The sequence below is a fragment of the Oncorhynchus kisutch genome, linkage group LG15, assembly GCF_002021735.2.
Source record: "Oncorhynchus kisutch isolate 150728-3 linkage group LG15, Okis_V2, whole genome shotgun sequence".
Lineage (NCBI taxonomy): Eukaryota > Metazoa > Chordata > Actinopteri > Salmoniformes > Salmonidae > Oncorhynchus > Oncorhynchus kisutch.
The window spans coordinates 91,198,150-91,214,750 of NC_034188.2; positions in this window are offsets into that span (position 1 = coordinate 91,198,150).

Consider the following 16,601-nt stretch of genomic DNA (forward strand, 5'->3'; position numbering starts at 1 on the left):
TTCAACAGTAGAGGACCTATGGAACCATATTGGTGCCTGCTTCCAACAGAAATACCATTTATTCAACAGTAGAGGACCTATGGAACCATGGTGCCCGCTTCCAACAGAAATACCATTTATTCAACAGTAGAGGACCTACGGAACCATGGTGCCCGCTTCCAACAGAAATACCATTTATTCAACAGTAGAGGACCTACGGAACCATGGTGCCCGCTTCCAACAGAAATACCATTTATTCAACAGTAGAGGACCTACGGAACCATGGTGCCCGCTTCCAACAGAAATACAATTTCTTCAACAGTAGAGGACCTACGGAACCATGGTGCCCGCTTCCAACAGAAATACCATTTATTCAACAGTAGAGGACCTATGGAACCATGGTGCCTGCTTCCAACAGAAATACAATTTCTTCAACAGTAGAGGACCTACGGAACCATGGTGCCCGCTTCCAACAGAAATACCATTTATTCAACAGTAGAGGACCTACGGAACCATGGTGCCCGCTTCCAACAGAAATACCATTTATTCAACAGTAGAGGACCTACGGAACCATGGTGCCCGCTTCCAACAGAAATACAATTTATTCAACAGTAGAGGACCTACGGAACCATGGTGCCCGCTTCCAACAGAAATACCATTTATTCAACAGTAGAGGACCTACGGAACCATGGTGCCCGCTTCCAACAGAAATACCATTTATTCAACAGTAGAGGACCTACGGAACCATGGTGCCCGCTTCCAACAGAAATACCATTTCTTCAACAGTAGAGGACCTACGGAACCATATTGGTGCCTGCTTCCAACAGAAATAACATTTATTCAACAGTTTTAAATTTGCTGCTGTGAAGTACTTTTGCTTTACTACAAAATGACACACAACTGTGGGTACTGTTGGATTGTATGTAGGGTGTTGCTTAGGGGTTTGAGCTTTTCAGGTTAGAGAAGTAACACTGCAGATCAACAACTAACTGGCATTCATCTACAGATTGTAAAAAAATATATATATATTTGTCCCAATACCAGGGTTAGGGAAGGGGTAGGGCTGGGGCGGTCACGAACATTTGTCAGCCGGTGATTGTCAAGCAAATAACTGTCGGTCTCAAGGTAATTGACCGTTAATTAACATAAACACATTTAGCATCTCCTGTCTTCCACACAAGCCACTGATGTAGACCTTTGGAACATCTACATTTTAAAAAAGTATAATAAATCCATGTAATATAGTCTATACCTTCACAATAAATCCATGTAATATAGTCTATACCTTCACAATAAATCCATGTAATATAGTCTATACCTTCACAATAAATCCATGTAATATAGTCTACACCTTCACAATAAATCCATGTAATATAGTCTACACCTTCACAATAAATCCATGTAATATAGTCTACACCTTCACAATAAATCCATGTAATATAGTCTACACCTTCACAATAAATCCATGTAATATAGTCTATACCTTCACAATAAATCCATGTAATATAGTCTACACCTTCACAATAAATCCATGTAATATAGTCTACACCTTCACAATAAATCCATGTAATATAGTCTATACCTTCACAATAAATCCATGTAATATAGTCTACACCTTCACAATAAATCCATGTAATATAGTCTACACCTTCACAATAAATCCATGTAATATAGTCTACACCTTCACAATAAATCCATGTAATATAGTCTACACCTTCACAATAAATCCATGTAATATAGTCTACACCTTCACAATAAATCCATGTAATATAGTCTACACCTTCACAATAAATCCATGTAATATAGTCTACACCTTCACAATAAATCCATGTAATATAGTCTATACCTTCACAATAAATCCATGTAATATAGTCTACACCTTCACAATAAATCCATGTAATATAGTCTACACCTTCACAATAAATCCATGTAATATAGTCTACACCTTCACAATAAATCCATGTAATATAGTCTACACCTTCACAATAAATCCATGTAATATAGTCTACACCTTCACAATAAATCCATGTAATATAGTCTACACCTTCACAATAAATCCATGTAATATAGTCTACACCTTCACAATAAATCCATGTAATATAGTCTACACCTTCACAATAAATCCATGTAATATAGTCTACACCTTCACAATAAATCCATGTAATATAGTCTACACCTTCACAATAAATCCATTATTTGTTTTAGACATGAATGGACTGCTGGTGAGCGTGTGGACTTGAATACTAGACCTATTTGAAGATAATAATAAGATTTATTTTAGACAAAGTCTAAAGAAACACGAAATGAAGAAAATGTCGTTTATTTCAGAAGAACAGAATAACATACTCGGAGTTGTCCTTATGTTAGGTCCTGATCTGGCTATGCCACATGGCTGTGGGCTACACTAGTTCATTCAGCAGGATAGATTTGCTTAGAATTCCGTGGCAATGTTCTATATTATTACAGCATGAAGAATGCAATTGAACAAAGCTGAATAAAATAGAAAGGGTATTTTTGTCCAAGCGATTTGACGGAGTGTGGATATTCTGTGTTGATCGGACAACAAAGAAACAGGTATTCCTCTATATTTAATGTAGTTATTCATGTGAATGTAGTTCCACAAACGGTGGACTATATATGTGTTGATTTAATACATTGTAATGCTGCATGATGTGACTCTGATGGCGATTTGAAAAAAGTTGCTTGACAGGGTGTGAACTTTCTTTTTTGCGCAGGCTGTACACACACTTCATCAGTCTCTCATTCACAATTTGACAAGCACTTGCTAATGCCTCGAGTTTCCCGGCGGCATCACCTTTGTGCGGCCGTAATGCACCCTAAAAAAAATAATCCGTGCCTTTAGCGGCCAGTGGACGTTGGGCCCTTCTCCCCGAGCGCTGCGTTGGGCCCTTCTCGCCGAGTGCTGCGTTGGGCCCTTCTCGCAGAGCGCTGTGTTGGGCCCTTCTCGCCGAGCGCTGCGTTGGGCCCTTCTCCTTGAGTGCTGCGTTGGGCCCTTCTCCTTGAGTGCTGCGTTGGGCCCTTCTCCTTGAGTGCTGCGTTGGGCCCTTCTCCCCAAGCGCTGCGTTGGGCCCTTCTCCTTGAGTGCTGCTTTGGGCCCTTCTCCCCAAGCGCTGCGTTGGGCCCTTCTCGCCGAGCGCTGCTTTGGGCCCTTCTCCCCGAGTGCTGCTTTGGGCCCTTCTCCCCGAGTGCTGCGTTGGGCCCTTCTCCCTGAGTGCTGCTTTGGGCCCTTCTCCCCGAGTGCTGCGTTGGGCCCTTCTCCCCGAGTGCTGCGTTGGGCATTTCTCGCCGAGTGCTGCATTGGGCCCTTCTCCCCAGGTGCTGAGTTGGGCCCTTCTCCCCGAGTGCCGCATTGGGCCCTTCTTGCCGAGTGCTGCGTTGGGCCCTTCTCCCCGAGTGCTGCGTTGAGCCCTTCTCCCCGGGTGCTGCGTTGGGCCCTTCTCCCGGAGTGCTGCGTTGGTGCCCTTCTCCCCGGGTGCTGCGTTGGGCCCTTCTCCCCGAGTGCTGCGTTGGGCCCTTCTCCCCGAGTGCTGCGTTGGGCCCTTCTCCCCAGGTGCTGAGTTGGGCCCTTCTCCCCGAGTGCTGCATTGGGCCCTTCTCCCCGAGTGCTGCGTTGGGCTCTTCTCCCCGAGTGCTGCGTTGGGCCCTTCTCCCCGAGTGATGCATTGGGCCCTTCTCCCCAGGTGCTGAGTTGGGCATTTCTCCCTGAGTGCTGCATTGGGCCCTTCTCCCCAGGTGCTGAGTTGGGCCCTTCTCCCCGAGGGCTGCATTGGGCCCTTCTCCCCGAGTGCTGCGTTGGGCTCTTCTCCCCGAATGCTGCGTTGGGCCCTTCTCACCGAGTGCTGCGTTGGGCCCTTCTCCCCGAGTGCTGTGTTGGGCCCTTCTCCCCGAGTGCTGAGTTGGGCCCTTCTCCCCGAGTGCTGCATTGGGCCCTTCTCCCCGAGTGCTGCGTTGGGCCCTTCTCCCCGAGTGCTGCGTTGGGCCCTTCTCCCGGAGTGCTCCATTGGGCCCTTCTCGCCGAGTGCTGCGTTGGGCCCTTCTCCCCAGGTGCTGCGTTGGGCCCTTCTCCCCGAGTGCTGCGTTGGGCCCTTCTCCCTGAGTACTGCCTGCTCCGAAGCACCTCTCACTCACATGGTTCACATGATCGGGTCTTTCTCACAGGCTACAAGTGAAGACAGACACATCGGGGACGCTACTGCGTACGTCCTTATCCAATTCAGAGGTGCATATTCAAGATAAATGGAAGGACTATCCACATTTTACTTTTCGTCAGCCAACAAGATGAGTAGGCCTAACGAACAGCAAAATCAGTAGCATATGTCAATCTACTATCTCCCATAGTACAAAAGTTGACCTATTCTGTGCGATAAATAAATATTCCAAACATAGTCTGGGACAGTTGTGGAATGCGATCAGTGAAGGCTGCTGAGGGGAGGACGGCTCATAACGACTGGAACGGAGCAAATTGAATGGCATCAAACATAGAAACCATGTGTTTGATGAATTGGATACCATTCCACTCATTCCGCTCCTGCCATTACTACCAGCCCGTCCTCCCCAATTTGAGGTGCCACCAAACACAAGGCAATTACATGCCATATAAAACAAAAGATAAAACAGTAGATCATATAACATTATTACACCACTACATATCTAATATACAAAATGTATAATACCACCATACAACAATATCACAATGTATGCATGTGTAGAGTGTGAGTGCTAGTGATTGTGTGTGTATGCCTGTACCTGTGTGTATGTCTCTTCACAGTCCCCGCTGTTCCATAAGGTGAATTTTTTAAAATCTGATTCTACCGCTTGCATCAGTTATCTGATGTGGAATAGAGTTCCATGTGGTCATGGCTCTATGTGGTACTGTGGAATAGAGTTCCATGTAGTCATGGCTCTATGTAGTACTGTGGAATAGAGTTCCATGTAGTCATGTCTCTATGTAGTAACTGTGGAATAGAGTTCCATGTAGTCATGGCTCTATGTAGTACTGTGGAATAGAGTTCCATGTAGTCATGGCTCTATGTAGTAACTGTGGAATAGAGTTCCATGTGGTCATGGCTCTATGTGGTACTGTGGAATAGAGTTCCATGTAGTCATGGCTCTATGTAGTACTGTGGAATAGAGTTCCATGTAGTCATGTCTCTATGTAGTAACTGTGGAATAGAGTTCCATGTAGTCATGTCTCTATGTAGTACTGTGGAATAGAGTTCCATGTAGTCATGGCTATATGTAGTACTGTGGAATAGAGTTCCATGTAGTCATGGCTCTATGTAGTACTGTGGAATAGAGTTCCATGTAGTCATGTCTCTATGTAGTAACTGTGGAATAGAGTTCCATGTAGTCATGGCTCTATGTAGTAACTGTGGAATAGAGTTCCATGTAGTCATGTCTCTATGTAGTACTGTGGAATAGAGTTCCATGTAGTCATGTCTCTATGTAGTAACTGTGGAATAGAGTTCCATGTAGTCATGGCTCTATGTAGTACTGTGGAATAGAGTTCCATGTAGTCATGGCTCTATGTAGTAACTGTGGAATAGAGTTCCATGTGGTCATGGCTCTATGTGGTACTGTGGAATAGAGTTCCATGTAGTCATGGCTCTATGTAGTACTGTGGAATAGAGTTCCATGTGGTCATGTCTCTATGTAGTACTGTGGAATAGAGTTCCATGTGGTCATGTCTCTATGTAGTACTGTGGAATAGAGTTCCATGTAGTCATGACTCTATGTAGTACTGTGAGCCTCCCATAGTCTGTTCTGGACTTGGGGGATTGTGACCTCTGGTGGCATGTCTTGTGGCGTACGCATGGGTGTCTGAGCTGTGTGCCAGTAGTTTAGACAGACAGCTCTGGTGGCATGTCTTGTGGGGTATGCATGGGTGTCTGAGCTGTGTGCCAGTAGTTTAGACAGTAGTTAGACAGTAGTTTAGACAGTAGTTAGACAGTAGTTTAGACAGTAGTTTAGACAGACAGCTCTGGTGGCATGTCTTGTGGGGTATGCATGGGTGTCTGAGCTGTGTGCCAGTAGTTTAGACAGTAGTTAGACAGTAGTTTAGACAGTAGTTAGACAGTAGTTTAGACAGTAGTTTAGACAGACAGCTCGGTGCATTCAGCTTGTCAACACTTCTTACAAAAACAAGTAGTGATGAAGTGTGATGATATTAATTAACAAAAATGTCGATCTGAATGCAAATAGTCAGGAATGATTCGCAAGGAAGGTGGATCCTTTTGAAGATGAAAAGTGGATGAAAAAGAGATGTGGCTCATTAATCTATATGGTCCAAATGATCCACACTTCTTCAAATATATATACCAATTTATTGAACTTACAGGCAACAAATGATCAAATCATTATGGTAGGAGACTATAACACAATGTTAAGTACCTCAATGGACCGTAAAGGAAATCACTCTACAAACTATCATCACCCTTAAGGTAATCACTCTATAAACTATCATCACCCTTAAGGTAATCACTCTACAAACTATCATCACCCTGCCCTTAAGGAAATCACTCTACAAACTATCATCACCCTTATGGAAATCACTCTACAAACTATCATCACCGTGCCCTTAAGGTAATCACTCTATAAACTATCATCACCCTTAAGGTAATCACTCTACAAACTATCATCACCCTGCCCTTAAGGAAATCACTCTACAAACTATCATCACCGTGCCCTTAAGGAAATCACTCTACAAACTATCATCACCGTGCCCTTAAGGAAATCACTCTACAAACTATCATCACCCTTATGGAAATCACTCTACAAACTATCATCACCGTGCCCTTAAGGTAATCACTCTATAAACTATCATCACCCTTAAGGTAATCACTCTACAAACTATCATCACCCTGCCCTTAAGGAAATCACTCTACAAACTATCATCACCGTGCCCTTAAGGAAATCACTCTACAAACTATCATCACCGTGCCCTTAAGGAAATCACTCTACAAACTATCATCACCCTTAAGGTAATCACTCTACAAACTATCATCACCATGCCCTTAAGGAAATCACTCTACAAACTATCATCACCATGCCCTTAAGGAAATCACTCTACAAACTATCATCACCCTTAAGGAAATCACTCTACAAACTATCATCACCGTGCCCTTAAGGAAATCACTCTACAAACTATCATCACCCTTAAGGAAATCACTCTACAAACTATCATCACCATGCCCTTAAGGAAATCACTCTACAAACGATCATCACCCTTAAGGAAATCACTCTACAAACTATCATCACCCTTAAGGTAATCACTCTACAAACTATCATCACCCTGAAGGAAATCACTCTACAAACTATCATCACCCTTAAGGTAATCACTCTACAAACTATCATCACCGTGCCCTTAAGGAAATCACTCTACAAACTATCATCACCCTTAAGGTAATCACTCTACAAACTATCATCACCCTTAAGGTAATCACTCTACAAACTATCATCACCCTTAAGGTAATCACTCTACAAACTATCATCACCGTGCCCTTAAGGAAATCACTCTACAAACTATCATCACCCTTATGGAAATCACTCTACAAACTATCATCACCCTTAAGGAAATCACTCTACAAACTATCATCACCCTTAAGGAAATCACTCTACAAACTATCATCACCGTGCCCTTAAGGTAATCACTCTATAAACTATCATCACCCTTAAGGTAATCACTCTACAAACTATCATCACCCTGCCCTTAAGGAAATCACTCTACAAACTATCATCACAGTGCCCTTAAGGAAATCACTCTACAAACTATCATCACCGTGCCCTTAAGGAAATCACTCTACAAACTATCATCACCCTTAAGGTAATCACTCTACAAACTATCATCACCGTGCCCTTAAGGTAATCACTCTACAAACTATCATCACCCTTAAGGTAATCACTCTACAAACTATCATCACCCTGCCCTTAAGGAAATCACTCTACAAACTATCATCACCGTGCCCTTAAGGAAATCACTCTACAAACTATCATCACCGTGCCCTTAAGGAAATCACTCTACAAACTATCATCACCCTTATGGAAATCACTCTACAAACTATCATCACCGTGCCCTTAAGGTAATCACTCTATAAACTATCATCACCCTTAAGGTAATCACTCTACAAACTATCATCACCCTGCCCTTAAGGAAATCACTCTACAAACTATCATCACCGTGCCCTTAAGGAAATCACTCTACAAACTATCATCACCGTGCCCTTAAGGAAATCACTCTACAAACTATCATCACCCTTAAGGTAATCACTCTACAAACTATCATCACCATGCCCTTAAGGAAATCACTCTACAAACTATCATCACCATGCCCTTAAGGAAATCACTCTACAAACTATCATCACCCTTAAGGAAATCACTCTACAAACTATCATCACCGTGCCCTTAAGGAAATCACTCTACAAACTATCATCACCCTTAAGGAAATCACTCTACAAACTATCATCACCATGCCCTTAAGGAAATCACTCTACAAACGATCATCACCCTTAAGGAAATCACTCTACAAACTATCATCACCCTTAAGGTAATCACTCTACAAACTATCATCACCCTGAAGGAAATCACTCTACAAACTATCATCACCCTTAAGGTAATCACTCTACAAACTATCATCACCGTGCCCTTAAGGAAATCACTCAACAAACTATCATCACCCTTAAGGTAATCACTCTACAAACTATCATCACCCTTAAGGTAATCACTCTACAAACTATCATCACCCTTAAGGTAATCACTCTACAAACTATCATCACCGTGCCCTTAAGGAAATCACTCTACAAACTATCATCACCCTTATGGAAATCACTCTACAAACTATCATCACCCTTAAGGAAATCACTCTACAAACTATCATCACCCTTAAGGAAATCACTCTACAAACTATCATCACCGTGCCCTTAAGGTAATCACTCTATAAACTATCATCACCCTTAAGGTAATCACTCTACAAACTATCATCACCCTGCCCTTAAGGAAATCACTCTACAAACTATCATCACCGTGCCCTTAAGGAAATCACTCTACAAACTATCATCACCGTGCCCTTAAGGAAATCACTCTACAAACTATCATCACCCTTAAGGTAATCACTCTACAAACTATCATCACCGTGCCCTTAAGGTAATCACTCTACAAACTATCATCACCCTTAAGGTAATCACTCTACAAACTATCATCACCCTGCCCTTAAGGAAATCACTCTACAAACTATCATCACCATGCCCTTAAGGAAATCACTCTACAAACTATCATCACCATGCCCTTAAGGAAATCACTCTACAAACTATCATCACCCTTAAGGAAATCACTCTACAAACTATCATCACCGTGCCCTTAAGGAAATCACTCTACAAACTATCATCACCCTTAAGGAAATCACTCTACAAACTATCATCACCATGCCCTTAAGGAAATCACTCTACAAACGATCATCACCCTTAAGGAAATCACTCTACAAACTATCATCACCCTTAAGGTAATCACTCTACAAACTATCATCACCCTGAAGGAAATCACTCTACAAACTATCATCACCCTTAAGGTAATCACTCTACAAACTATCATCACCGTGCCCTTAAGGAAATCACTCTACAAACTATCATCACCCTTAAGGTAATCACTCTACAAACTATCATCACCCTTAAGGTAATCACTCTACAAACTATCATCACCCTTAAGGTAATCACTCTACAAACTATCATCACCGTGCCCTTAAGGAAATCACTCTACAAACTAACATCACCCTTATGGAAATCACTCTACAAACTATCATCACCCTTAAGGAAATCACTCTACAAACTATCATCACCCTTAAGGAAATCACTCTACAAACTATCATCACCGTGCCCTTAAGGAAATCACTCTACAAACTATCATCACCCTGCCCTTAAGGAAATCACTCTACAAACTATCATCACCGTGCCCTTAAGGAAATCACTCTACAAACTATCATCACCATGCCCTTAAGGTAATCACTCTACAAACTATCATCACCCTTAAGGTAATCACTCTACAAAATATCATCACTGTGCCCTTCAGGAAATCACTAATATTATGGACACATTAGAAATAGTGGATATTTGGAGACTAAAAATCCTCGATCTAGTGAGATATACATGGAGGAGACTTAAAACCCTGACCTAGTGAGATATACATGGAGGAGACTTAAAACCCTGACCTAGTGAGATATACATGGAGGAGGTTTAATATCCTGACCTAGTGAGATATACATGGAGGAGGTTTAATATCCTGACCTAGTGAGATATACATGGAGGAGGTTTAATATCCTGACCTAGTGAGATATACACGGAGGAGGTTTAATATCCTGACCTAGTGAGATATACATGGAGGAGGTTTAATATCCTGACCTAGTGAGATATACATGGAGGTTTAATATCCTGACCTAGTGAGATATACATGGAGGAGGTTTAATATCCTGACCTAGTGAGATATACATGGAGGAGGTTTAATATCCTGACCTAGTGAGATATACACGGAGGAGGTTTAATATCCTGACCTAGTGAGATATACATGGAGGAGGTTTAATATCCTGACCTAGTGAGATACACACGGAGGAGGTTTAATATCCTGACCTAGTGAGATATACATGGAGGAGACTTAATCAAGCCAGTCGTCTTGACTACTTTCTTGTCTCTTTCTCTCTTGCATTAAAGATTTAAAAAGTTTTAGTAGGAGACAGAATGCGATCGGATCATCATCTAATTGACCTTCACATAACTCTTATAGATGTTCCACGTGGACGGGGATATTGGACATTTGATCAACGTTTACTGGAGGACAACGCATTTTTAACTAAGACAAAATAATTTATAATGTAATTTTTCCAGTATAATATAGGATCAGCAAATCCCCTTATTGTTTGGGATACCTTTAAAATGTACCTTCAGGGGTCATTCAATTCAATATTCATCAATCATAAAAAAGCTGTTTCTGGCTAAAGAGACTAACAAGGGAAATCCATGAACTAATAGTACAGGTAGATAGCAATAAAAACTATACAACTAATAGGTAGATAGCAATAAAAACTATACAACTAATAGGTAGATAGCAATAAAAACAGTACAACTAATAGGTAGATAGCAATAAAAACAATACAACTAATAGGTAGATAGCAATAAAAACAATACAACTAATAGGTAGATAGCAATAAAAACTATACAACTAATAGGTAGATAGCAATAAAAACAATACAACTAATAGGTAGATAGCAATAAAAACAGTACAACTAATAGGTAGATAGCAATAAAAACAGTACAACTAATAGGTAGATAGCAATAAAAACAGTACAACTAATAGGTAGATAGCAATAAAATCAGTACAACTAATAGGTAGATAGCAATAAAAACAATACAACTAATAGGTAGATAGCAATAAAAACAATACAACAGAGATACAAGATAAGTTAGAAGAAAGAAAAGAACTTGAGGAACTTATTCAAGAACGATCTAATGTAATCTATTATGATACAATAATAATAAAGCCAACTGGATGGAATATGGAGAAAACAAAAGTCTTTTTTCAAAAGTCTGAATCTCCGATCCAGGAACACTACCAAAAGGAATGAGTAGAAACTCCTTACTGAGTCATCTATGATTCTCCGAATTATATTTTAAAAGAGGAAGCTAATTATTTTAGGCAGATGTTCTCTTTTCCGTCTCATCTTTTCCCACTGAATGAAGATTACGGTAAGGAATTCTTTCCAAATAATATATTTAAGAAAAATGGAAAATTAACACATGTACAGAAAGATCAGTGCGAAGGCCAAGTTACAAAGGAAGAACTTCTTGAGGCGATTAAATCCGTTCAGTCTGGAGAAACCCCAGGGCTTGATGGGATACCGCTAGAGGGATATCAAGTATTTCTTTCATACACTAAAAGCTCCATTGTTAGCTTGTTTTAACGACTCCTATAGAAATGGTAGTCTGTCAGGTACTCAGCAGGAAGGTCTGATATCTCTATTATTAAAACAAGACTCAGATGGTAAATATAAAGACCCAGTCTATCTAAAAAACTGGAGGCCCCTTACACTTCAATGTTGTGATGCAAAAATACTAGTGAAATGCATAGCGCTGCCTACTCCTGATGATTCGTTTTTCCGATCATATGAGGGAAAAAATACTGTGCTTTATCTGGGACGCTAAACCGGACAAAATAAAACATACCTGTCTATATAATGAATATGAACTGGGTGGGTTGAGATTATTAAATATAAAAACACTAAACCTCTCTCTAAAAGCTTCACTCATTCAAAAGTTTTACTTGAACCCCAAAGTAGATTAATAAGAAAAGCTCAATCATTGTTTAAAAATGACCTTTTTCTTTGCCTTTGTGCAGATTGCCATGTCTCATTTTCGATTCATTGAAAATAATACTTTTTTTCCCCAAAGTCTCTCTCTTCTTCAAACAAGCATTACAGAGCTGGCTACAATTTCAATTTCATCCCCCTGGAAAGATATAACAAATTATATCTGCCTTGTTGATAGTGTTGTTAAGAAGGTAGAAACTAGGGCCTGTAGGACCTGCCTTGTTGATAGTGCTGTTAAGAAGGTAGAAACTAGGGCCTGTAGGACCTGCCTTGTTGATAGTGTTGTTAAGAAGGTAGAAACTAGGGCCTGTAGGACCTGCCTTGTTGATAGTGTTGTTAAGAAGGTAGAAACTAGGGCCTGTAGGACCTGCCTTGTTGATAGTGTTGTTAAGAAGGTAGAAACTAGGGCCTGTTGGACCTGCCTTGTTGATAGTGTTGTTAAGAAGGTAGAAACTAGGGCCTGTAGGACCTGCCTTGTTGATAGCGTTGTTAAGAAGGTAGAAACTAGGACCTGCCTTGTTGACAGTGTTGTTAAGAAGGTAGAAACTAGGGCCTGTAGGAGCTGCCTTGTTGATAGTGTTGTTAAGAAGGTAGAAACTAGGGCCTGTAGGAGCTGCCTTGTTGATAGTGTTGTTAAGAAGGTAGAACCTAGGGCCTGTAGGACCTGCCTTGTTGATAGTGTTGTTAAGAAGGTAGAACCTAGGGCCTGTAGGAGCTGCCTTGTTGATAGTGTTGTTAAGAAGGCAGAGCATCGCTTTATTATGGACAGACTTCTCCCCATCTTAGCTACTGCTGTATCAATATGTTTGACCATGACAGTTTACAATCAGTTTAGTCACCTCAATTTCCACATTATTCATTGCAAGATTTAGTTGAGGTTTAGGGTGAACGTTTTGTCCCAAATACAATGCTTTCAGTTTTGGACATATTTAGGACTAACTTATTCCTTGCCACCCATTCTGAAACTAACTGCAGCTCTTTGTTAAGTGTTGCAGTTATTTCAGTCACTGTAGTAGCTGACGTGTATAGTGTTGAGTCATCCGCATACATAGACACTCTGGCTTTACTCAAAGCTGCCTTGTTCAGGGGCAGAACGACAGCTTTTTTACCTAGTCAGCTTGGGGATTTGATCTTGCAACCTTTCGGTTACTAGTCCAAAGTTCTAACCACTAGGCTACCCTGCCACCTCTACACTCTAACCACTAGGCTACCTGCCGCCTCGACACTCTAACCACTAGGCTACCCTGCCACCTCTACACTCTAACCACTAGGCTACCTGCCGCCTCTACACTCTAACCACTAGGCTACCTGCCGCCTCTACACTCTAACCACTAGGCTAGCTGCCGTCCCAAATGGATGACGCTTTCCCATGGTTCATTTTCATGTCAGCCAGGTAGGCTATACTCCTGTTGTAAAGATAAGAAATGTGCTTAATATTAGAAAGTTGAGAAATATATATAGTAGGCCTAGCCTATAGAAAGTGGATGGGATTCTCCTCTTTTTATTAGAGGCCATCACTCTGTTTTCTCACGCAATTGCATAGCCTGTTGCACAACAAAACACAGTATGGGCTCTCATGAAGTGTTTGATTGGATTATCGAAAACATTTGCATTGATGTCAGAGTGATTAGAGGGACAATAGAGTGCTGAGTAGCAGGCAATTAGCAAGTTTGCTAAGCTACGAATCGACCATCTGCAGCATCAGAGCTTAGAGAAGTCTAATTATGGTGACTAAACGGTAAAGTGGAATTTGACCAGCCTTCGTGAATTGTGACTGCCGGTGTGGCGGTAATATGGTCACTTCAACAGCCCTAGGAAGGGGGTTGCCTAGCACAACTGAATGCATTCAACTGAAATGTGTCTTCCGCATTTAACCCAACCCTTCTGAATCAGAGAGGTGTAGGGTGCTGCATTAATCGACATCCACGTCATCGGTGTCTGGGAGCAGATGTTGTTGTTGTTGGTTAACTTCCTTGCTCAATGTATGATGGACGTTTTCCTCCTAAATATTTATATTAGAATACATAAAACTACGTGGCCAAAAGTATTAGTGGATTCCCCTTCACATTAGTCGATTCGGCTATTTCAGCCACACCCGTTGCTGACAGGTGTATAAGATTGAACACACAGTCATGCAATCTCCAAAGACAAACACTGGCAGTAGAATGGCCCATTCTGAAGAGTTCAGTGACTTTCAACGTGGCACCGTCATAGGATGCCACCTTTCCAACAAGTCAGTTTGTCAAATGTCTGCCCTGCTAGAGATGCCCCGGTCAACTGTAAGTGCTCTTATTGTGAAGTGGAAACGTCTAGGAGCAACAACGGCTCAGCCACGAAGTGGTAGGCCACACAAGCTCACAGAACAGGACCGCCGAGTGATGAAGCGCGTAGAGTGTAAAAATCCTCAGTCCTCGATTGCAGCACTGCCGAGTTCCAAACTGCCTCTGGAAGCACAATAACTGTTCGTCGGGAGCTTCATGAAATATGTTTCCTTGGCCGAACAGACGCACACAAGCCTAAGATCTGCTAAATGCTAACTGTCGGCTGGATTGGTGTAAAGCTTGCCGTCATTGGCAGTCTGATGGACGAATATGGTTTGGCGGATGCCAGGAGAACGCTACCTGCTCGAATGCATAGTGCCAACTGTAAAGTTTGGTGGAGGAGGAGGAATAATGGTCTGGAGATGTTTTTCATTGGCTCGCGCTAGGCCTCAGTTCCAGTGAAGGGAAATCTTAATGCTACAGCATACATTCTAGACAATTCTGTGCTTCCTATTGTGTAGAAACCATTTGGGGCAGGCCCTTTCCTGTTTCAGCATGTTTCAGCATGAATACCTTTGGATTGAATTGGAATGCTGACTGCGAGCCAGGCCTAATCGACCAAGCGAATGGAAGCAAGTCCCTGCAGGAATGTTCAGTCACCACAGCTCTCTCTAGTCCTCCTCTAGTGGAAAGCCTTCCCAGAAGAGTGGAGGCTGTTACGGCAGCAAAGGGGGGGGACCAACTCCATATTAATGCCCATGATTTTAGAATGAGATGTTGTACAAGCAGGTGTCCACATACTTTTGTAGTGTAAGTATAGAGGTATGGTGACTAGGCACCATGTCGTGTACTTCCTTTTCCTTGGTCATGTAGTGTACTACTCTATCACTTTTCTAATTTTAGGATTTTGTGCTGAGACAGCTAACCTGATAAGGACTGAGTACATCTGTATGGTAGCACCCTGACAATCCAAACATAAGGTGGTCTCGGTATGAAATGTGTTGAATAAAGCAATACTGGTATCACATTCTTATCAAACCTGATCATATCTGATCAAACTGTAATTTTTGTAGGTTACGATACGCTTGACTATATGTTTACATGAAACATTTTCACCACTTAAATCCTTTAAAATTAGTTTTCATAAACTATGTAAACAAAAAAAGAAAGTAATCTATATCTGTTGGATGACAAATTAAAGCTACAAGTTAAAGTCAAAATAACGACCAGAGCATATGAGCTGATTTGACACATCACACGGTTTTAACCACAGCCTCAACGAAGGAATACAAAGGTGATGTTATGCACACATAACCGCACTTGAGATAACTGGTGCCGCAATGGGCAAAAAGATTTCTTCATCACACGCGGTCAACGTGTTGCACTGTCCATGGACCACTGCCAAGGAAAAGAAAGTAGGGCTGTCCCCGACCAAAAAATTAAATAATATATTGGTCGACCAAGAGTCATCTTTTCCTGGCCAAAATTGGTCTACATTTTTAAAACGTATACTTTTCCATACATAGACACACTATGTTTGAATACAATAAACTATAAGTAGGCTACTGAGCTTGTCTAATGCTTTAAGCACTGCCATTAAAAATTAAGGCTCACAAATTACTAAAGAGGGGGCCAGAGATCAATATAGCCTAACCAGAAGAAGAAACAAAAACCTGTTCTGAGCCAGCCATCTCACCCTGCTGCTGACTTCAGCACTTAATGTCTACATTATGTCGCCTATGGATTAGTCCACGGAGACAGGCCTCTACAATGGATTAGTCCACTGAGACATGCCTCTACAATGGATTAGTCCACTGAGACAGGCCTCTACAATGGATTAGTCCACTGAGACAGGCCTCTACAATGGATTAGTCCACTCTGACAGGCCTCTACAATGGATTAGTCCACTCTGACAGGCCTCTACAATGGATTAGTCCACTCTGACAGGCCTCTACAATGGATTAGTCCACTCTGACAGGCCTCTACAATGGATTAGT